Source organism: Ambystoma mexicanum, chromosome 2q, assembly GCF_040938575.1.
Source record: "Ambystoma mexicanum isolate Mex_15411 chromosome 2q, UKY_AmexF1_1, whole genome shotgun sequence".
In the NCBI taxonomy this organism is placed as follows: Eukaryota; Metazoa; Chordata; class Amphibia; order Caudata; family Ambystomatidae; genus Ambystoma; species Ambystoma mexicanum.
This window is the reverse complement of record NC_090924.1, coordinates 690,542,211-690,565,450: the sequence shown is the minus strand read 5'-3', so window position 1 is coordinate 690,565,450 and position 23,240 is coordinate 690,542,211. Positions and strand designations below refer to the sequence as shown.

At 47.6% G+C, this 23,240-nt stretch overlaps 1 protein-coding gene across 3 annotated transcripts in view; it reads left to right on the top strand.

Moving 5' to 3' along the window:
* CDIP1 (cell death inducing p53 target 1) overlaps positions 1-23,240 on the top strand; it is a 421,024-nt gene that overhangs the window by 152,567 nt on the left and 245,217 nt on the right. Inside the window, exon 2 of one of the 3 annotated variants that reach the window (XM_069647905.1) lies at positions 19,924-19,942. The exons of the other annotated variants lie outside the window; for them this stretch is intronic. The gene's annotated coding sequence lies outside the window, so the exon portion shown is untranslated. The remainder of the gene's footprint in view (positions 1-19,923; positions 19,943-23,240) is intronic. 3 annotated transcript variants of the gene reach the window in all.

The window sequence follows — 23,240 nt, the reverse complement described above, 5'->3', positions numbered from 1 at the left end:
GCATATAAAATGGAGAGACCCACATGGAGGCGGAGAACCGCCTGGGAATCCAGGACTAGGCTGGAGAGGGCCCGGTGAAAAGGACACTGACGGCTGCAGGAGAACGGGAAGGACGCCGAGTCGGGAGTCATCTGCTAGAGAGTCAAGATCCCTGCAGAGCCCCGAGCAGTGTGTGCCCCGCTGGAGCTGGGGAACACAGAAATCTCCACTACGCTGCAGGAGGCAGAAAGACTGTTAAGAAGAGGTGAGTGTGGTTCCCTGGTGCCCACTGTTGTGTGAGAGGGGAGCAAGCAAAGGCAGAAGAGGAATGCGCAAGCACAATGACGAGCTGCCAAACCGGTGAGTAAAAGGGAGAGAACACTTGTACCAGGCCGCTCCACGTGCTTAACATCGGCCAAGGAAGTTGCTGAACAAGTAAATGCATATAATAAATGGGTCTGGAGACCAGATGGACATTATTGAATACCGAACTAAAGAAAAGCTATGCACAATACATGAAAATACAGCACGAATGGAGAGAAAGTGATGTGTATTTACGAGCGGAATGAAAATAAGGAAAACGCATTTATGAGCAATATGAAAGTTCAAAGCCAAGTGAAAACCAGCAATGAGAATTGGTGAAGCACGTGAGAGGCAAATGATAAGCACTATCGGATAGTGTGAAAGCAAGGTGGTGACAAGGAATAAAACACCACGAAGTGAATTGTATGATGGGCACGTATTGGCAGACTCAAGAGGCTGCCAAGGAGAAACAGGAGTACAGATGGACTAATGTCACAGATGCAGAGAGGAAACCTAAGGTGGCAGAGTAGTCCAATGAGAATCGCTGAACATAATAAAGTGCCAAGGGTTATCGGTTGCGTGACCTGTGATGGGTGGACCGTGTGATCTGTCAACTGCGCCAGGCCGAGGAACTCCAACTTGAAGTAAGCCAGGGAAAATAAAAAAGTTGAAGTTGCGTTTAACAAGGGTTAAAGTGACTAAGGAGAAGAAGAAGCCAAGTGAATGCTTGGATAGCCTGAAAGGTTACAGAGTGGATGTTGACTTCATATTGCAAAATTTGCAAAGTTTAAGTAGCTGTGAACTGTGAATTTAGAGAAGGGAAACCCAAGGCTGTTTGGAATCGTGTTGAACTTGGGGAGGGGATCCTCAAGGTCTTTTTGTGGAACTGTTGTGAACTTGGGGACGAGAAAGCTGAAAGCCAGCTGGAAGCTGGAAGAAGCTCAGAGCTTTATTTATACACTGTTTCTTTGGTTGCTGACATCCCTACACATTGCTTAGATTTAGATGTGAGGGCAAGCATAGGTTTTGGACACAGACAGATGTTTGAGTTGAACTTTGACACAGACTATCCTTAGTTTCTGTTGGTAGGGAAATCCCACCTTGGTATAGGGCAAGTTAGGCCTTACTCCATCCTGACATTTGAGAAATAAAAGCTTTATTTTAGAAAAGTGAATCTGTTGTCTGGATCTTACTTCATGATGCCTTCACAAATCATTCCTATAAAGAGAAGGACAATACTCTATTGATGGGTTTGTCACAATGTGCGAACATTGGCCGTCATTGTTACTATGGCGTGATGACGTCCACCTATGTACTTTTAAGGGCTTCTCTGTTATTACGTTGGTTGGTCCAGAATGAATGTTCCTAGAAACCCTGGGAGATATTTTTCCAGTACTGTATTCTGTTACTTTTGTTATGACTATTCATGGTTTTGATACCCATCGTCCTTGAATATTTTTATTTCCACATACCTTGATGCTGCTTGCCCGTGGTCCTAGAAACAGTCTTTCACTGATAGTTTCATGATATAAACTACTATCATTCAGCATTTGAAGTGAACATGTTTTTGAAGAACTGAACTCTTGGGTGACCCATACCTTTTTTGTTGTTAAATAAAGTAGTTATGTGTAGTTGTACCTAGTGGGTGTGTCTCACCATAGGAATACGATCAGGCACAAATATTTTGTTCTCCTTACAAATATTTACAAATATTTACAGCGAAACATTCCACTATTGATATAAATAATACATCCGAGCAGTCACCTGATTATAAGGGTTCCATATTTACCCCTGTACAAAGCTACATGGCGAGCCCTATCACATTCTGCAAACATCCAATAATTGCAAAAGAAGTTCTGCTTTCACCACTTGAATCTTTCCACATAATTTGCGACAAGGTGTTGGTGTGTTCATGCGCCTGGTAGTGCACTTTCATCTAGTATAAAAGTTACACTTTGCTTGGTCCAAACATTTGACATCCTTTGGCTCAATTCACTAATTCCTGAAACAATTGCTTGAACAATAATGACGTTTTCATTACAATTTGTCGACTTCGATCATTCCTTCATGTATAAACATTTTCCAATGGATTGCAGCAATAATTCTGCTTTCACCCGTTAAATCTTTCTACATCATTTGTAATAAGGTGAAGATTATTTAGATGCTGGTGTACATACTCCAAGTATCCCGCGTCCAGGTGTTACAACCTCTTCCTGAAGGGAGTGTCATCAGACGCCCCGATCTGGTGTCCTACTCCATGGGCTTTGCTTATGTCCCAAGGCCTTGTGGAGAATGTCTTGACACGCAGGGTGAGCTGCTCCCTAAAATGGTAATTGTTCCTCTTCCAAGATTGGAGAGTCTCCAAGTGTTCGGATCCAGCACCATCTTGGATGAGCCAGTGGCAACACTCACTGGGTTTACAGAAGCGGTCAGGTGGAACTCTAGGATGATGGTGCATCCTGGTAAGCGCATTGGTACTTTAGTTCACATTAATGACTGGTACCTTGATGGCTTCAGATCTGAGCCTTCTGTTGTCACCAGGTTGCGCTGTACCAGTAAACCCCCTGGGAGCTCGGTACGTTCGGTTGCTTCCATAACCAGACGTATTGGTTGTTGCTCCCAGCTGAGTCGCACGCTGTCAGGAACCATCACTGATGGTCACCTGTGAGCCGCTATCCAGGAGCGCTTGTGCCTGTCGTCCAGCGCTCACAGTTTTCACAGTGGCTGCTGGTCCTATGATCCTGTCTGGTATTGCCCATGATTGATTTGTTATTTTATTATGCACCTATACACAAGTGTTTCAAGGTGCACCAAGGCTAAGGGAGGGGGAACAAAGGGAGGATAAGACAACGATATTACTAGGTCTTGTGTCATTGATATCGTGCAAGTGTGCTGGGGGGAGGATACAGGGAGAAGTGCGCCCAGAGCAGCAGGGCCCTAGTTAAGTGCATGGAATATTGGGACTACAGGAGGCAATCCCAGCCTGGTAGTGTAAGGTTAGCCAGGCGGCAGTGCAAGTTGGGTCAGGCGGCATTGCAGGGGGGTGGAGGGGCTGGTGCACTGTAAGACTCGGAGGACACCAAGCAGCCAGTCAGCAGACGGAGCAAGGGAAGGTTAGCAGGGGAGAGGGAGCGAGAAAGAGGCGAAAAGGGAGGTCTTGAGAAGTTTCCGGAACTTAAGGATATCCGGCTCAAGGCAGAGAGAGGCTGGGAGGCCATTCCAGAGGGAGGCACCTGCAGAAGAGAGATCTCTACCTCCCATTCTCTGCTTGGAAAAGTGACTTACCCGCAGAGAGTTAGAAGTAGACGAGCAAAGGGATCTAGAACGAAGGTACTTGGGAAGAGAGAGTTGAAGGTAGTGAGGGCCACGGCCCCACAAAGCCTTGTGGACGATGCAGAGGGTCTTAAACTTGATCCTTGAAGCCACCGGGAGCCAGTGGAGGGATTTCAGGGCCAGAGAGATGCAGTCCCTGGGCTTGGGGCGAAGGATAAGTCTTGTGGTCCTGTTCTGGATGAGTTGAAGAGGGCAAAGCGTAGGGGTATGCAGATTGAGAAAGAGACAGTTGCAGTAGTCTAGACAGTGAGCTTCTGGGGGAAGGTGAGAAAAGGGAGAATACTTCTGAGGAGGAACAGCTGGAAATGGGCCATCTTGGCAAGGTCTGTGATGTGTGGAGAGAAGGAGAGAGTGGAGTCAAAGAGGACCCCAAGGTTTTTTGCCTCTCAAGAGGGTGACGGCAGGGGGCCCAAGGAGGGCGGCCAGAGATGGAGGAAAAGTGGGAGCAGGGGTCCCAATGAGAAGAATTTCAGTCTTACTGGTGTTAAGGCAGAGATCGTTTGAGGCGCACCACGCCTGAATAGCGGATGGACAGTCGGGGATGAGTGTGTAGGAGGAGGAGGCCGACGGTAGCCTGAAAGAGAGCTGCATGTAATCCACAGAATGCTGAAAGTTAGAGGAAAAAGGTAGGAATCAGGAGGGCCAAAGGAGGCAGATAGACATTGAAGAGCCAGGGGGAGAGGATGGAGCGCTGGGGAACACCACATGTGGAGTGAGAGGTGGTAGAGTAAAAGGACCAAAGCTAAACCTGGGAAGGTCGGTCCAAGAGGAAGGAGGTCAGCCACGCCAGAGCCTGATCTATGAAGACATGGGCCTCGCGGAGACGAGTAATCAGGATGTTGTGGTTGACCGTGTCAAATGCAAAGGAAAGGTCGAGGAGAATGAGGACAGAGGGGGAGCTAGAGTCCAGATTAGAGAGCAGATCCTCACGGGTGTTCAGGAGAGCAATTTCCGTGCCTCTGGCTGCTCTGAAGCCAGACTGATGGTCATGGAGACCACCAACAGATTCAGTGTGGCGGGTTAGCTGAGAGATAACCAACATCTCCAGGAGTTTGCCCAGGAAAGGAGTGATGGAGGTCGGGCGATAGTTTGCACGAATGGAGGGGTTGGCAGAAGGCTTTTTTGTAGGGGGTAAACAAGGGAGTGCTTGAGAAGAGAGGGGAAAGATCCAGTGGCAAATTGGGGATTTCAGAAATTGGCTAAGGCTGGAGCGAGAGAACCAATGTTGTCCTTAATGGTTTTGGAGGAACAGGGGGGGGTCACCTGTTTGTATGAGACTTTTATAGACCGGACTTGTCTGGAAATCTTAATGTGTTACAGGACAGAGGGAGGAGCGGGGAGGGGTGGCCAAGGAGGGCCTGCAAGAGGTGGAGGGAGAGAGAGGAGAAGAGGAGGAGAGTGCAGACAGGATGTCCTGGGTTTTAGTGGTGAGATGAGAAGCCAGAGCCATGCAGAGGGCCTGGTTAGGTGTAGAAGAGGTAGATGCTGCTGTAGTATTGGCCAGCTCCTTGCAGATTTTGAAAAGTTTGGCCATGTTGAAGGCTGCAGAGTTGCGTTTCTTGAGACAGTTTTTGGGTATAGTAGAGCTCTAGACAACTCTGCTTCTGTCAACCCCTTGCCCGTGTCTGATTCTCATGCTCCATTCCCTTTGGTCAGCCCCTGCTGATCTGGCTTCTAGTAAACCCTGATGTAGCCTTGACACCTCATGTCCTCCTTCTGACACATCATATAGGAGCTCCAGCACTTTGTCCTCCTTTGTGAGGTTTGGGGAGTCTGGCCATTTTGTTTGTACTTCGTGCGTAGTGTGGAGTATGTCAGGAACTGTCCCTGATGCATCCAAACTACTCCACTATCTTCCGAAATCCACGAACTCTACCCTGGGCCAGCAACTCTCCCACTGTTACTAACCCTTTGCTTTCCCAGTATTTTTTGAGCTATGCCAGGTCTTTGACTGTGTTCCCGTAGATGGCCACTATCGATATCTGGTGTGAAAAGGGTTCCCCCAGTGAGAACCGTCTTGGTTCTAGTCCAGATATTCTTACCTAGTCTTAAATTGCTGTTAGGATCAGGAATCCTACTGTTGTCTAACCAGAGTGCCTCTTTTAGTAAGAATGGGGCTATTGTTTGTGCAGACAGGGTGTGTTCTCTAGTTTCATGATCTGCCAGCCGTCCCGCTACATGTTGTAGTTGTCCCGCCAAATAATAAAGTTTGAAATTTGGTAGTCTTAGTCCCCCCTTCTTCATATTCTCTCTGTAGGGTGCCCAGGGTGATTCTCTTTCTACCTCCTCCCATAGATGAACCCTCCTATTACCGTGTTTAATTCCTTGAAGGGTCGAGGTATGAGGTAATCGACATTCACAAAGTGGTATACAAGTTGGGGGAGAGACATTATTTTAAGGAGTGTGACTCTTCCTGTCAGTGAGAGAGGCAGTTTTGCCCAGAATTTAATCGAGGCTTCCAGCCCCGTTCGGGGTCTTGCGGTATTCTGCTGTTGGGTCACCGCTACGTCATGGTGGATGTCTATAACTCGGTACCTAAAGGTTTTAGGTTTCCACTGCAGACTCAGATAAGGGAGCCGTGACTCATCCACTCCTACCCAACCGCCCATGGGGAATATACAGGACTTTTCTTTACTAGCGGATATGCCGGACAAGTCGGCAAAGTTTGTTAACACTTCCAGGTATGCCTCTAGCGTGTCTTCCGGATTCTGCACATATAGTAGCATGTCATCTGCATATAATGATACAACACGGTGTACCCCATTTACCTGCATCCCTTGCAATTCTTTTCGCAAGAAAACCGGAAGGGTCTGTGAAGCTACGATGTATAGCATGGGAGACAGTGGTCACCCCTGCTTTGTGCCGCTCTGTATAAGTAACGGTTCCGCGATATGGTTACCCGTCTTCACCCTGACCACAGGTGAGTGTAGCAGATCTGGATCTGTCATATAAACCGTTCGCCGAACCCAAAACTTCTCAGGGAGGCAAACCGCCATTCCCATCGGATGGAGTCAAAGGCCTTGATAGTGTCTAGGGCTATCACTGCCTCGCCCTCTGACCAGTCTCGTGTGCCTTCAATGATTGCATGCAACCTTCGCAGGTTATCTGTTGCGTTCTTCCCGGGACATACCCTGTCTAGTCCTGGAGTATCAGTGTTCCTATCACTCCTTTAAGTCTCTCTGCCAGGACCGCCGTAAGGATCTTGGTGTCCTGATTAATTAATGATATTGGGCAATACGATTTGCAGTGTTTTCCATATTTCCTGGGCTTAAGTATTGGGACCATGATGGATTCTTCCATACTCTGAAGCAGTTTCCCTGTCTCTTACGCCTTCTCATACGTACATCAGTCTACAGCGAACTACGGACTACGTGCTGTTTTCCTCCCTAGCTGAGTGTGTCTTCACTGCCTACACTGTGACACAGGCTCCGCCTGCATCATTGTGCCTAAAGACTTGCCCACACGTGAAGCGGATCGCGAAGTGGGGCTCTAAGTGTTACAGCCTTCAGACTGAAGGCTGCGGGCTACAAGGCGGTAAGTTTGCTCTGCCATTCCTTCATCTTTGGCAAGCTTGGGCACGAGAAAGGCATAACGCGATAATAGCGTGTGGCAAACGGCTCCAGTGGCTCCTCCTTCCCTTATATCGACTTCATATGTCTGTAACTGTTTGTACTGTTTGCACCTGTTAAAAACTGGAGTACAGTACAAGTGGCGGTGCAACCCAATTGGCAAGCAGCTATTTGTCTTTTCTCGACTGCACACTTCCTTTTTTTTTCTTTCATATTGCAGAGCGTTATTCATGGTAATTGTTGGGGGCGGGTCAGAGCCCCCACGCGATGCCGCTAACCCCCGACACATGAAGGAACCACCAGACACCAGTCCTTCGTGTTCGGGCTTCCCGGTCGCTCTGATGCGGCCGGGAACGCCCCCTTTATTTATACTTAGCGCGGCGGCGTGAAACGTCACGCCGCCGCGTAGGCCCGTCATCGGGCAGCGCCACACTCCTCCTTTTCCGGGAGGAACACGAACATGGATTAACAGTAACTTTATTAACCAGGAAAACCACACATCTAACATAAACACTACTGCACACCCAAAACAAAAACCCCTTTAATGTCATCCACCCAGATCTTATCACCCCAGTTCGCGAATCAATCGTCCCACAACATATTCGCTGAGGTAGGCAGGTTTCCCTCGCCCAGCCCTCTGGGGGTACCTCCGGCCTACCTCCGGCACGTGATGTCCTTCTGCCGCGTCTCCCCGGACTGGGGATTCGGGTCCTTCGCCCCATAGACCTCCGTCAGCAGGCATGTCTGGTGGATCAGGTTCGGGCGGGGTCTCAGTTCGTGAATCACCCAGTTTCTTGAAGAAACTCACGTTTCGGGTGACAGCCGACCGTCCATCCGAGGCCGTCACCATGGATCCTTTCACTGCCACTACATCCAAAGGCTCCGGTTCATAGGAGAGCGATAGCTTCCCGTAAGGGTGTCGATTCCGGATCAGGACCTCATCTCCCGGTTCAAGTCTTTGAGATCGGAGACCCCTGCGCAGGTTCTCCTGTTCAGTTCGGACTCGTCTTTCCGCCTCCACCCGCGGACTATCGATGACCCCTGGTTCTTTCTCCCCCACTTCCGGCAGCAGTCCCCTGGGGCACCTCTTGAATAATGCCTCGGCGGGTGCCACTCCCGTGGCGGCATGTGGGGTGGTGCGGTACACCCGCAGAAACTGATAGAGGGCGTGTTGTAGGGATTGCCCCTGCCCCTGAGCAATTCGGAACGTTTTATTCAGGGTCCTCATCAGTCTCTCGGCGTCCCCGTTTGCACGGGGCCACAGGGGGGAGATCTTCCTGTGTTGTATTCCGCAGCTCTCCATCAACTCGGAGAACCGCTCACTTTGGAAGGGCGATCCATTATCAGAGCATAGAGTGTGGGGGAAACCATGGGCCGCAAATATCTTCTCCATGGCCACCACCACATGCTCAAAAGCCACCGACTCGACGAACTCAACCTCCGGGTATCTCGAGTGTTCATCTACTATCACCAGGAAGTGAGTGCCCACTGATGTTGAACCAAAGTCAGCGTGGACGATCTCCCAGGGCCTCGTGCCACGGGGCATTGCCTCAATTGCAGGTTCTCGTTGCAGCGGAGAGGCCGCCTGACACCATACACAGGCCGCCACGAAATCGTCCACCCTTTTTTCCAACTCCGGAAACCAGACTTTCGAGCGGAGCCGCGCCTTGGTCTTAGCGGCGCCCTGATGTCCATGATGGGCGAGACGGATCACGTCGCTCACCTTCGACCGTCGGATGACGATCCGGTCACCCCGGAGTAACAGCCCTGAGTCGGAGAACGACAACTCCTCCTTCACCTTCCACAACTGCTCCAGCGCTGTTCTGGCTTCCTGGGTGCACCCGGACACGGCTCCGAGGACAGACTTCCAGGACCCACTGTGCATTGTGTCCTTCAAGATCCGAAAACACTCGTCCTCAGCCGCAGCAGCCTCCAACTCCTCTAGGGACATCGCATTTGGCGTTGCCGCCTCCACCACCATTCGTACATAACTGTCCGCCTCTTCTCCGCAAGTGTCATGTCCATCTCCCCCACCTACTCCCGGATGACGAGACAGGTAGTCCGCGGCATTGTTGGCCCCCGGCCGATATACCAGGGTGACTGAATACTCGAGGAGGGCGAGCATCCACCTCTCAATTCTAGCTGGTGGCTTTGACGATGATCCCACTAGAATCGGAAGCAGCGGTTTGTGATCAGTCACCACCGTTACTGGACGTCCCAAGACATAGAGCCGGAAATGCTTGCAGCCCCACAGCACTGCCAGGGCCTCCCGCTCGATCTGGGAGTACCTCTGTTCCGTTTCGGTGAGCGCTTTGCTTGCATATGCCACAGGTCGAATAGCCCCGCTGCGGTCCACTTGAGTCAACACTGCCCCCAGCCCGAAAGGACTCGCATCCACCACAATCTCCGATTCCAAGGCGGGGTCGAAAAACGCCATAGTATCTCCCGCTGTGAGGGCACCCTTAATGTCCTCAAAGGCGGCCTGTTCGAGAGGGCCCCAATGCCATGGTGTCTCCTTCTTGGTCAGCGCCCGGAGTGGTTCGGATCTTGAGGCTAAGTTCGGGATGAACCGCCCGCAATACATTACCATCCCCAGGAAGCTCCTCACGTCCGTCACAGACTCGGGGGCCTTTGCCGCTTTGATGTCCTGCACCTTCTTCGGGTCTGGCGACACCCCCCCCTCCTTGAATATGAAGCCAAAAAATTCAATCGAGGGGCACATGAACTCACACTTCTCCCTGTGCAGGGTGAGGCCCAACGATTGAAGTCGTCTTAGAGTGTCCTCGAGCCTCTTCATGTGATCCACTTCGGTTTTGGCAAACACCAGAATATCATCGCTGATGTTGAGGACGCCCTCTAGATCTGCTAGGGCGCCCCTGATGATGTTTTGGAACACTTCAGCGGCAGACGACACTCCAAAACTCAGCCGCTTGTACCGATATAGTCCCCGGTGGGTGGTAAACGTTGTTATGTACCGGGACTCTGGATGAAGGACGACCTGGTGATATCCGGCTCGGAGGTCCAGCTTCGAGAACACTTGAGCCCCTTGAACATCAGCAATGATATCATCGATCGTTGGAGTAAGATGGCGTTCCCTTTTGATCGCTTTGTTGGGGAGCCTCATGTCCACGCAAATGCGTACCGAGTCGGGTTGCTTGGGCTTTCTGGCCACCACGATCGGGGACACCCAGGGGGTCGGGCCCTCAACCTTTTCGATGATGTCCAAGCTCACCAAATTGTCCAGCTCCTTATTGACCTGCTCCCTTAAATGAAAAGGTACTCGTCGGTGTTTCAATGCGATGGGCTGTACTGACTCATCGATGTGTAATCGAACTGGTTCCCCGATCATCTTTCCGATCCCACTGAAGAGTGCAGCATATTTGTCGGGGAGATCGTTAATGTCCTCCAGGTGGACGGAGTATGCAAAGCTGACGATACCTAAGGCCTCCGCAGCTGCGCAACTGAGCAGGGTATTGTTGCTCACCGGGGTCACATAAAATCGGGCCCTGATTTGCGAGCCATCATGTTCCACGTCTGCCACGAAGGCACCGTCGAGCGGTAGCGGTTCCTGACCCCCAAACGCAAATATGCGGGCCTTCGGTGCGACCAGACCCGGGAGGGGTTTGAGGGAGTCATAGTGCCCTCTGGCCATCACATTGACAGAGGCGCCGGTGTCAACGAGCACTGGGACTGGGGAGTGATTGATCTCGACCATACATCTCGGCTGTCTCCGGCTTCTTCCTTTAAGCACTCCCACGCTTGAGACGAAAAAGATGTTTTCCTCGTCTTCCTCCTCGGCTCCTTCCGGATGGGACTCAACTTCCCCTTGTTCCACCTGGGCAATACTGGTCTGTTGGCTCTGGCGCGGAGCCCATGTCCGTGCCTGAACTCTCGGCACCATCACCGGCGTGGCTGCCCGACACACTCTCGAGAAATGATCGGCCAGTCCACACCTCCCACAGGTTTTTCCAGCCGCTGGGCATTCTGCCACATGAGGGAGGTCGTATCCGCATTTCTGGCACGACTCCCCGGCTCTCCCAGCCCTGTCTCGGGGTCCTCCACCCGGGCGTCTCACTCCTCGGCCACCCCGCCACACGACACACACCTCCTCCGACCTCACCGACCGAGACCCAGCTTCCATCTTGTTGGCTCGCGCCTCTGCTACCTCGTGGCACCTGCCCAGCTCCAAAATACGGGGCAGCGTGAGGCCCGGCTCTCTCAGGACTTGCCTCCTGAGCTTGCCGGAGGAGCATGCCTGGATTAGCATGTTGCGAATCATGTCGTCTGCATCCCCCCATGCACAACCGAGGGAGAGGCGGCGTAAGCGACCATAAAAAGTGTCCAGCGTCTCCTCCTCCTTCTGCTTCGCCGAGAGCATGACGAACCTCTCATAGTCCACGTTCGCCAGGGGAAGGAAGTGTGCTAGGAGGGCCGCCTTGGCCGCATCATAAGAGTTGTTGACAGGAGCAAGCGATTCAAATATCTCCTGGACTGTCGGCCCTGCCGAATACAGCATGGTAGCAATTCTGCTGTCATCATCTGTCACCTGAGCAGCCCTGAAATACATGTCGAGGCGACTCACCCATCTTCTCCATCGGGGCCCCATGCTCGAGGGTGGGCCTGACGCATCGAATTCCGGAATCGGCTGCAGGGCGGCATGGGCCGCGGGTGCTCTTGCTTGGGCCATAATGGGAAAACCCGGTTGTCCAGGTGGCGGTCCTTCAAGGCCTTGGATCACGGGAGGTAGGGCGGCCTGTTGTTGAGCCGCTGCCTGGCCACGATCGCGGGGGAGGGACGCTGCTGCACCACCACTGTCCGAATCCTCAGAGTCGCCCATGGGCTTGAGCGCACAGGCACCCCCACCTACTGTCCTGAGGGCCGCAACTCAGACACCCACCGACACAGTGCACCTCACCCCTCCTTCCCGGGTACACAGCAGTCCCAACACGGGGAGGAATCCGGATAAAGCACCAGTGGATGTCCAAAAACACAGTTATCCAGAGCAGCCAGGCTTGATGATGAAGGGGACAAAGAATACCGTGGATCCACGTTGCCACTTTCCAAATGGACTTAGAAGTTCCAAAAATTGAGCCAAAGATGGTGGATTGGCCCTGTCACATCAGTCCTCTCCTGGCTTTCACACGACGTAAAAGACCCAAAAACAGGTTAAAATCCACAAATTAGACATGGGCGTGCAGGGTAGGCCTCCTGGTACTAAAGTGTCCAAAAATTAGGCCAGTTGTAACCCCACGCTCCAAACCGGAGCCTCGTGAAGTTTCACGGCCTCTGAACAAAATGGCCGCCGGCCGCGTGTGCGTCCCGCGACCCGGCATGAGATGAAACGAAAATCCGATCCGCTTTGTTTAGAAAAATGTATCTGCCAGATATTTCACCACCGGGCCCGGGTCTCCCTCACCGCTTCGTCGCCACTGTTGGGGGCGGGTCAGAGCCCCCACGCGATGCCGCAAACCCCCGACACATGAAGGAACCACCAGACACCAGTCCTTCGTGTTCGGGCTTCCCGGTCGCTCTGATGCGGCCGGGAACGCCCCCTTTATTTATACTTAGCGCGGCGGCGTGAAACGTCACGCCGCCGCGTAGGCCCGTCATCGGGCAGCGCCACAGTAATAAACAAGCCTAGGCAACACGTTCTGTAGATTGTGTGGGCTTCTGATTTGCCGCATTGGAGCCTGCGATCTGGCTAAGCCTGACATTCTAACCTGCTGATGCAAACAATTAAAACATTTCTATTAAGAGCCTTCCCCAGAGACTGTTGAAACTGGGTTCCTTTTGATCTGGGAAGTTTCTTTTTTGTGCGCAACGAAGCTCCTGTAGGAGCGAGTGCTGCCTCCCGACTAGAGACTGTTGGGATTTAGATCACTTTGATCTGGATTAGTGGTTTCCAGTGTGCAGTAAGCAGTCCCGCCTGTTTGAACATGGTGGCTTCCACCGGCCCACGCACGAGACATTGAGCAAAGACTTTTGCTGCAATTGACTCCCCCGCCACTCCCGCCCCCGCCCTCCTTGAACCACTATTGTCACAATACAAACGGATGCGAGTAAAGGGTGTCTCGACTCTAGAGTAACACCCGATTCTACAGGTTAGTGCACTGCCGCAGCTTAAAAGCGAACCGCGGCGCGAGCAGATACTGATCCTAGTGGAGGAGGATGGAGGGTTAACAGAAAACATTGAAAAAGCCCAGTCAGACAAAAGCCAGTCCAGCCACCCCTCCGACACGCAACAGGCCGATTTCAACGAGCCCACAGCCGCCAAGGTGGCTGAAAAGAATATTAACGATGAGAGAGCGCAACATCAATACAAGCGGGAAGAAATTATCAGGGAGAAAGCCGCGGATTGGATTTATACCCAACGGAGTAAGGAAGACGGTTCAGGCGATAGGCAAGCTTCGGTTGACACCACAAAGAGCGACCTTCAGATGGCGAGCCTGAAACAGGAGCTGGCACAACATATTGACAATGAGGAGAGGAAGATCTCCAATAAAGAGACATGATGCCATTTTATGGAGCGCAATACAACGCCAGTAATGAGCCAAAAAAAACAGAGCCATTCAAGAAAAAACGCTTATGGCAACACAAATTTGACCAAAAGAATAAAACATTTGTCTCTGCATTACCACCGATCATATATAATAGGCGCATGGCGCGCCCATCGCTGGACATTAGAGATAGAAGCTTTAATGAGGAATCATGAAAAACGTAAGGAGGTTTTTGGCATGCCACTACCAACGAAAATAAATCTGCTGGAATCCGCTATGACTTCCACACCCATACATCCTATATCTAATCCCACGACACGAACAACGCCATGTAGGCAGCCGACAGCTTGGAACTCGGACTGATAAAAGAAGAAATAGACATTGTGGATGCGTGGAATGGCAGCAGCTTAATGGAAAGAGATTGACAAAATACTACGAGAACGAAGTGTCAAAACGCCCAGCCGTGTGAAGTGCATCAGGAAGTCATCCACACCACAATGATCGAATTAAAAAATATGCTGATGGCAGCGTCGCGTCATGCACTTGTGACATTTCTCAAACTCTGTGAAACTATTGGAGATTCGATTAAAGATGAAAGATAAAACATTATTGGCTCTAAATTCACACCAAACAAATATATCTAGAATCATTTGCTACTAAAATTCAGACCAGACTAGACACGGAAGCCGAAATATCAAACCAATGGCAATGCAGACTGTTTGACATTGCCAGGAATGATCGGCCAGACAAGGCGCTTATGACCACAGCATTGTTGGAGATGCTCTTAAACAAACAATCCAGAAATAGAGACACATACCTAAAGCAAAGCCCTCCCCCACAACAGCTCAACAAACAGGAAAAAGAGAGCCAAATTGCCATACCTCATTCAATGAAACCACAAACAGATCTAGAGGATAAACTTATAACTGAGAAAATAGGTTCGACACTAGAAAAACAAAGAGAATTAGTACAGAAACAACAAGATAACGTACCACGATCACAGCAAGCTCCATGGAAAAGTGATCCGAAGCCAAGAGTTCCGGAAACTGCACAGAAAAAATTTGAAATTGAGCGCATATCCTATAGCACAAGGACCTGCATATTTTCCTATTTTTGACCGGTTTAAGACCAACCAGAATAACATCCACCCGAAGAGCGAGAGTAATCAAGCAAAAAGAGGGCCCACATCCTCAAAGAAAACGAAAACAATGAAAAGAGGCTCGAGAGCCTTTCTGAGAAATTTAACAATACCTGCTACGAAGGGGATAACATCGACAACAACGGGGAAAAAACTGTGATACAGAAAAAAGAACAATTGTTAACAAAGGAACAAGATGCAGCTTCCAAAGATCGTAGGAAAACCTTAACTACCGAGGTAAAAGCTCAACATGAAATTTTGATGAACCTTTCAGTTTATATAGAAGTGGATATACAATCTTCCAGCAAAGAAACATTTAAAGAAGAAGAAGCCTCATTACGTATCTTAGATAAATGTGAAGGTCAAACTTTTCATAATGAAGCAGTTGATCTATCCTGTGAGATTATCTCAGATAAAGACTTGGATATCTCACAGGGAGAATCCAGCAGTCAATCGGAGGTAACCCAAGAAGACCAGTCGGGTATGGACACGAACCAATAATATGCCTGACCCATGCTGGAGAACAATAGTTACAGGTAAGTAACTTAAATCTACTTTGATGTACCTGACACATGGACATGGGATGGCAAGGTAAGGGAGGGTTAGGTCAGTGGTATTGATGGGAAGCATACCGCGCTCTCCCTGGATAGTTGTCCTTAGACCCATAGGGTGAGGTTGATCCCTCCCAATGATATCCTAGAGGTGAGTATCTCTCTCAGGGGGCCTATTGGGTAGCAGTCTCACCTCCCTAGCTTCATAGAATGGGGCTCCCCCTAAGGGTGAAGTGATGACACCCAAGCAGTCGTTGCACCCCTTTTACTTTTGAACCTTGTAAGGTGCTCTAAGACTCTCTGGATAGGGTACGCACTAAAACAGAATAAAAATAAATGTTAGTGCAGATGAGCTAAGCTTTACTACATAGTTGAAGGGATCTCCTTTTTTGATCACATTTAGGAGGCATTGGTACCCATGAATTGAAAATACAGGCATACACCAAATCAGTAGAGGTTCTGAGAAACGCCGGTTTCAAAACTTTTTTAAAAAGTGGCAAACAAGCAGACCTCCACCAGCTTACAAAATGGTTTGATGAAGAGTGCAGGATCGCTTTCCTTAATCTTTTAGCACAAATTAAAAACATACCAATTCAACAAACAAGTGTGGCCAATGTAGGGAACGCAAGGCACAAACAGGAAACTATTCATTGGTGAAGAAGAAAACTTTCAACAAGTTGATTTGGTTTAGTCTCTCTTTTTATAGCCCTAGAAAATGAATCGCACAAATTATGGAAAATTGTGATTTTACAGTATTTGAGAAACTTTACATCGATTGGGTCATTAAAAAAGCCAAAGCCCCGGGGCTCAATACGATTCCACCCGATCTGATAAACAAACGCCTTATTTGGGCAGAGATTCTAACGGTGTTCTTACAAATGATCAAGAATAGTGCGAGCATCCTGAGCTCAGGGACAAAGGTGGAGATATATTCCACTTTTTAAAAAGGCAGATGTATCTGCACCACATAGTTACAGGCCTATTTCATTTTTGGATGTACGTGCCAGAAACTGTCAAGTTGGTCCACAATAGACACTGGGAATGGCTGCAATCCAGTACTATCAAGTAATGTGCAATGGTTTTCAACACAACAAAAGCATTGCCCCCTCCCCCTTCTCCTGGCACTTTTCCCCTCCCACCTTCCCTGCACTTGTGCGATCTCAATGTCACTTGGCCTGGTAAGATCTTTGTCTCTGTCATCCCTCTGTTCCCCCTTCCTTGCCTCGTTGCGCCTTGAAACACTTGTGTATAGGCTTGTTACAAATGCCATATCATATCATAGATGAGCACTATCTGATTTCACATCTCCTGTTCTTGAAGGCCAAAGAAAATCAGGAAAGAGAAGGTTTTTTTGGGATGCATTGCTCTAAGAACAGCCTTCAGTTTCGTTTTGGGGTAAAAATCTTGCTCCATGGCACGATTCCTTATGCACAAATTGAGTGAGAGAATTTGATTTCTAATTTTTTGAGCAAGATTATCTGGTTGCAGGATATTAAGTGCATAAGCAAATTGGGAAGGGAAGAGAGCATATACCTAGTAACACAAAATTGCTTCTCTAGCAAACTTGCAATTGATCTTATGAACAGGGACATTGACCTTCCAGTACAGACGAAACCCGAGTCCTTGTTTTGGGGGAATCTCAACCCTCCTACCTAAATCTAATTTCGAGAACAGAAGACCCCATATTTTACACTAGGTTAAGATTGACCTCCTTCCATTAAAATAAAATTAAAATGGGGAAAGTAGTATGCAACTGCAAATTGGCACACATTGACGATAGAAGGCATTTTCTTTTCTTTTGCTCATGTGCTCTGCCACTTTTTGACAATCTCGCTCTCGGTTGCAGAGGTGAACTTCTTTTTATGAACCCTTGACAATTCTACGGTTCTGCAAGATAAAACGAGCACTTTTAGAGGGTGTCAAAATGGAACCTTACATTTATCTGTACAGTACAAGTCCTCATTCTATCAAATGTACTTAAGTACTTGCAATTAAGCCAATTTGAGTCTCCAAATGTATCTGTTGCATTTGGATAATAAAGATTGCTATTAGGATGAGTTCAGTGTATAGTAGTTATTCAAGTTTTTGATATGAGGGTCATGTAGGAGACGTTTTAACTAGCGTTATAAGGATAGGGAAAATGAATTTATGTTAATTATGAATCTCAATTTCATGCATTTGCAGGTGTGTTATTGTAATGCGATTTTTGTCTTGATTTAGTTTATGCATGATGCAGCTATTTTTGTTATGTTATTTGTATAGCGCATACTGCCATTGTTGTGGCTTCGAAGCGCTGCAGTGGATGAACGCCCTTTGGAAGACAATACTCTGTGCAAACATGTAAAATGGAGCAATACAATGCGTACAAACAGTAATTGGAATTCAGTGATGAGCAGAGATGACTAGGGAAAAACATTCGCAATCATGCAGCGCTTATTGCTCTTAGGCGCAGCGAAGACTGCTATGTCAGTGACTGTGTGACAGCCGGATCACATTTTTAGTGGGACTTCGCTGTATAATACAGCCTATATTCTATGGATGGCGGTGCAAGAGGGGGCATGGGTATTATAAATAGTCTATCAATCCCCGGGGCAACTGTCTACAGTTGAGGGCTCTGCTTTACTTTACATGCAGAGCACATGCACAATGACTAACATGCAGTTACATGCACAATTGCCAGATAAGACACAGATACATTCAGCTCATGTCCTCTTGTCTGTACCATCTCGTTATTGCAGTATGCAAGTGTTTTATATTGGAATCAAACGTGATGGTGGTAAATCATAGTTGCCTATAGAGATAAATACAGACCTCGTCGTCTGTGCCATCATGAGTCTCCGGGACACCCAGTTCTCTAGAGAAAAAACTGTTGCTAGCTCCACCCACCTGAGTACCCTGAAAGTCAATTTTCCTCCCTGCAGGAGTCCTGAGTGCCTGCTTCTTGGAAAGTGAGAATTCCAACAAAGTATTCTGCTCCTCTTTGGACCTAGCAATACCACTTGCAGCACCCTAATCCTAACGCTAAGCAGCTTGAACAAAGACAAAACACAATCAGCTTGCAAACTTGGCAGTCACATCCATTACCTATTGTAATGCATGTCCATCCATCAGGTGGACCCTCGGGTGTGCTCAATTGACAAATCACTGTTTCAAATGCGGCTACGTATAAATGGCAATGTAGATGAACCAAGAGTCAAATAAATGTCTGCTGGTGATAGATGTTGGGTGACAGATTGATGGGAGTGTTGGTTCTGGGAGTGGAGGGCCTGAAGCGCAGTCAAGCAGGAGAGAAGCTGGTCAGTTGGGGACAAGTGTCGGCTAGGGACCTCCGTGAATCACAGAGTATGATGTGAAGGGAAACCTGAAGTTTCTTAGATTAATTTCAATCTGAATGTTGGTGTGTGTTAATGCAGTGCATGCTGATGGATAATTTAGGGTACGGAGTCTCCTGAGCGGAGAGGAAACTGCTTATAACAATTGGCCATTACAGTGGAAGGCGTAATTGACATGGTCCCTCCTTCTTGATCCATCATAATGTGTTACACTTTATGACCGTCTTGAGCAGGATCTGTAGCGAAGTGATCAGGAGGACGATTGATACTAACTGCTGTCTCTGGAGCCCTTGGGTTATTCGCCTTCTAATTCAGTAGATCCGGTAGTGCCATGGTGGAGCAGGATCTAATTGTGGCTGTTCTGTGTCATTGTTATTTTACTGAAGAAACTTGTCCGAAGTAGAAAGAATTGATACAGCTAGCACTATTTCCTGAAATAAACGAGAAACGTCTGTAAAAATAAAGCAAGCCTTTCAGAATTTACCTCACGGTTCAGAAAAACTAAAGTTTTCTATACAAGTATAAAGAGCACAAGTTATATTACATAATTGCATGCATCATCTTTCCCTGTTTTAACCTATTTTATCTCCAAACATATAACTATAATTGCTCAAGATTGACTTTTATCCTTAATTCTACCAAGACGTCAGCAATTTGCCTGTTATGGGCCTCCCTTCTTTTTGGTGGAATAGAAATTAGTTGCGATATAAACACAAATCGATTTGGTAAACTGTTCTCTCTTTTACGTTGCCATCCTTCTCTGGAATGCTACAAAGTCCTAGTTACACTACAGAATTGTTTTCATTTTATCACCATGCTTTGCAAGCGTATGGTGTGGACTTGGTAACATGTGACTGTTTACATACAGACTACCTTTCCACATATCCTGAAGGCAGAAGGTACTACGTTTCACATAGTTTGTGAGTGCAACATAATGGTAATGGCTTTCATGCAAAAGGTGTCAATTGTAGTACAGGAGGTTGAAATCAAATAACGGCACTGGCATTTCCTTTTGTTAGTAGATGCTCATCTATTACTATCTGACTAAGGATTTTTAGAATCTTACAGCCGAAAAGTGACATTTGTTTGAAGTTTGAGGAGGTACATATGAAAATAAGCCAAGTAAAGCTCTTGAATCCATAAACTTGAGTGTTTTATGTGTAGTAGTGTTTTTATTTCAATTTCACATCTTTCACTTTCATTTGTAATTTGTGCTACCAGTGACGCCATCGATGATGACGTAAGTGATGCCATAAGTGTGGTAGGATATGTGATGCCATTTGTGATGTCATCAGTGTGCTCTAGTTTCCAGTGATGTAATCAATGATGTCATCAGTGTGCTCTAGTTTCCAGTGATGTAATCAATGTGCTCTTGTGCTGCTTAATTTGGCGTCTAAATATTTTCACTATATATTCTATAACTTGTGATAACTGACTCTTTATTATAAGTAGGAAACTATGTGTTCTGTGCATGTGCAGAAGTGAAGGGGGTGGGCGACTTTTTATGCCTGGCTAGTAGCTTGCGACTTGACATTTTTACCCCTGTAGCAGATGCATGGAGACGATATTTTTAGTATATTATATGCATTTGCATGTGTGTATGTGTATGAATCTATGCATCTGTGTGGTTTCCTAACGTGTGAAAAGGGAGCGCTGAGCTGTGTCAAATAGAATGCATTATAGGGTATGAATATCTGCATTCCATTACATGGGGAACATTTTGGCTTCCAAATGAGTGTTGTTGCAAGTTGGTGTATTCCTGTCCATGAAGTTTATCACTTGCATCGCTTTTGTTGAAGCAGCTTTTAAAATGGCCTCCCATTATCATTGTACTGAAGAAACCTTACCAAAGTAGGACGGATTGGTAGAGATGGCATTATTTCTGAATACATCTCAGAGTTCGGGTGTTAGAAGAAGTCACATTAGCCCATCCTTGCGTCCTTGTGTCCCATGTTGTCATACTCCGTGAGATCACGAGTAGATCTTGTACACTCCTTCCCTTGCAGCCACGAGGCAGGGAGGAGAAAGAAGAATGGCCCTTTGGCCTGAAGGCTGCTCACGAACTCGAGCAATCCTTCATGCCATCAATCCCACTATTCTACATGAACGGCAGGCACAGAGAAACATGCCAGTGTGTCGGAGAAAGCTTATTGCAGCTCGACCATAAAGCTCTCCAGCTGCAGTCGTGTTCTGGCAACATCGAGGGATGGACCGCCGTGTACAAACGTAGACGTTCTGGCTTTGCTATTGCATGGCTCTATTTGTAACAGAGAGCAGGCAGGTGGAGCCTCTGCTTTTCGATGCGCGTAGAGCATGAATTGAGTGTGGGCTGAGATTTATTTTATTCTTTTGATAAGTTCATCAAATAATGCACGTGTAGATGAGCCATTCAAATTTGAACTATGGTCATATAGCCCGATAATGAAATAACACCATCAGTGACTCCAATCCAGTGTGAAGGTGAAACCTTCCCTACATGTTAGTTTGTGTTATCCGATGTGTGCAGAACCTCTCTCCTGGGCCCTTTACGATACAGTTTGCAATCAGTGGAGTAACTTTGCTGAAAATGTTGGGGGGAGGTGGGGTGTGACTTGGCATGTGAAGAAAAGGTGCCCCAGCCAAATTAATGGGGACAAAATGGTATGCCATGAAAGTTGGGGGGGACAAACACCCCTACCCCCCCATAAAATTACGCTCATGTTTGCAATTACAAAAAACCCTCTCTAGCGTAAGTGGGTAAACACTAGCACACAGGAGTGGCCAGCGTCACTGGGAAGGGTCATTCCAAGCTTTGCCTTTCGGAATGCATCGCATGCAGGCAGGGGTGTTGCTAGGCCTGGAAAAGACCCGGGGCTATGCTGATGCCGGAACTATTGGGACTGGGAGCTAGCTAGCCTTTTGGTTGTAACTCCTGAGATTCTATCCAGGGCTACAACCAAAAGATCAGGAGCTATAGCCCCCTTAGCCCCACCCTAGCAACGCCTCTGCATGCAGGGCTTTCTGTTACTTCTCAGCAACGTTTATACTTCAGCCACAGCAACATTTTGTGTACAGTCCTGACTCCATAAATAACTTCAATGTGTATATCGAGAACTGCTGCAGGTGCTCTCTTACAATAGATAATTCTTAATAGTAGTATGCGATGTACAGGAAATAGCGTGAGTGACACAAGAACTCCGTCATAATAAACCTTTGATAGGGGTTGAAACTAAGATTTGATAAGCAGGAGCTAAAAGCAGCTCCTGGGTATCCTGCATTAACCATTGAGCAGGAGCTACCAACGGGAAACCAGGAGCTAGTACATGGCGATCCGTAACTTTAACTTCAACATAAGATTTAAACGCAACATTTTGCTTATTTTTTAATGCCTTTTTATTTATTTGTTATATAGATAAATCCTAATTCGTATTAATAGATTGTCCCAAATGCACAGAGTTAAATTCCCATAGGTGCGTTTGTTTAGCTTCATTTGGCTCGGGGACCCAATAGTAGCTCCTGGCAGCTGTTGGTGCCAAGCAAACAAGGCTCTTCTAGGCTACAAGCAGGAGCTAGATAGCTCCCAACTCCCCGCAATTTCGAACCCTGTTTGAAAGTGTTGAACTATCGTGTCAATACCTCCCACATTCTCCCATAAAGTGTGAGCTGGGCTTGACCGTTACATGTAGTTTGAAATCAGTTTGTACTAAGATTACGAGGGCCATACGTTGGAGAAGGGCTGTTGCTAAGTGGTCTTTCCACGTATGACCAGGAGCCGCAGGAAGAAAAGGAAAGCTTCTTCATTAATGGTTACAGTACAGTATAGGTACGCCCACAGGTTGCAGGGGACGTGCCTCCAGTACATTGGGGGAACATCCACTGGCACACCCTCTCAAACAGCCAGCTTCTCTCCAGCTGTCCTCCAAAGAACACCCAGCGGGCAGCACTCGCACCTCATTCCACTCTCTGAACTATCATGACATCACATTGATGCAAGGCAGGAAGAAAGAACATTACAATATTATCCCAAGCAATAATGGCCGCTCCCAAGGTCTATCAATCTATTAGCACATACTGCTAATGGCAATATAGGTTTTGGAGTGGTGATGGTGAGGTATATAATGCTAGTTTAATAGCTGGTAAAGTAAAGGGAATAAACGTGTTTGTAAATTAACTGTATTCTTGTTTTGTAGTATTTAAATAACAAGGTTGTCTTTCTAAATGAAGCATTTTAGTTGCACACTTGATTTAACTATGTGTAATGTAAAAGTAAACCGTTTCTTTAGATGATCATTAAATCAATTTTGCATGTTTTAGCTTTTAATATAGTTTATTCCATTGGATGTTGCTTGTCATGTCGAAAGGCTCTGTGCAAATGAAGGTTCTGGCAGAGATGGAGTGTCTTGTTGAAAACATATTGCTGGGAAATTGCATAGCTATTTCTTGATTTCAGAGAAATGCTTTCTGCTGTTTCCCAGTCTGCTTCTGTGATCATAATACTTCAAATGCAGTAAGTATCAGTAGTTTTTGACCAAATACTGAGGATTCTGATTCGATAAAAT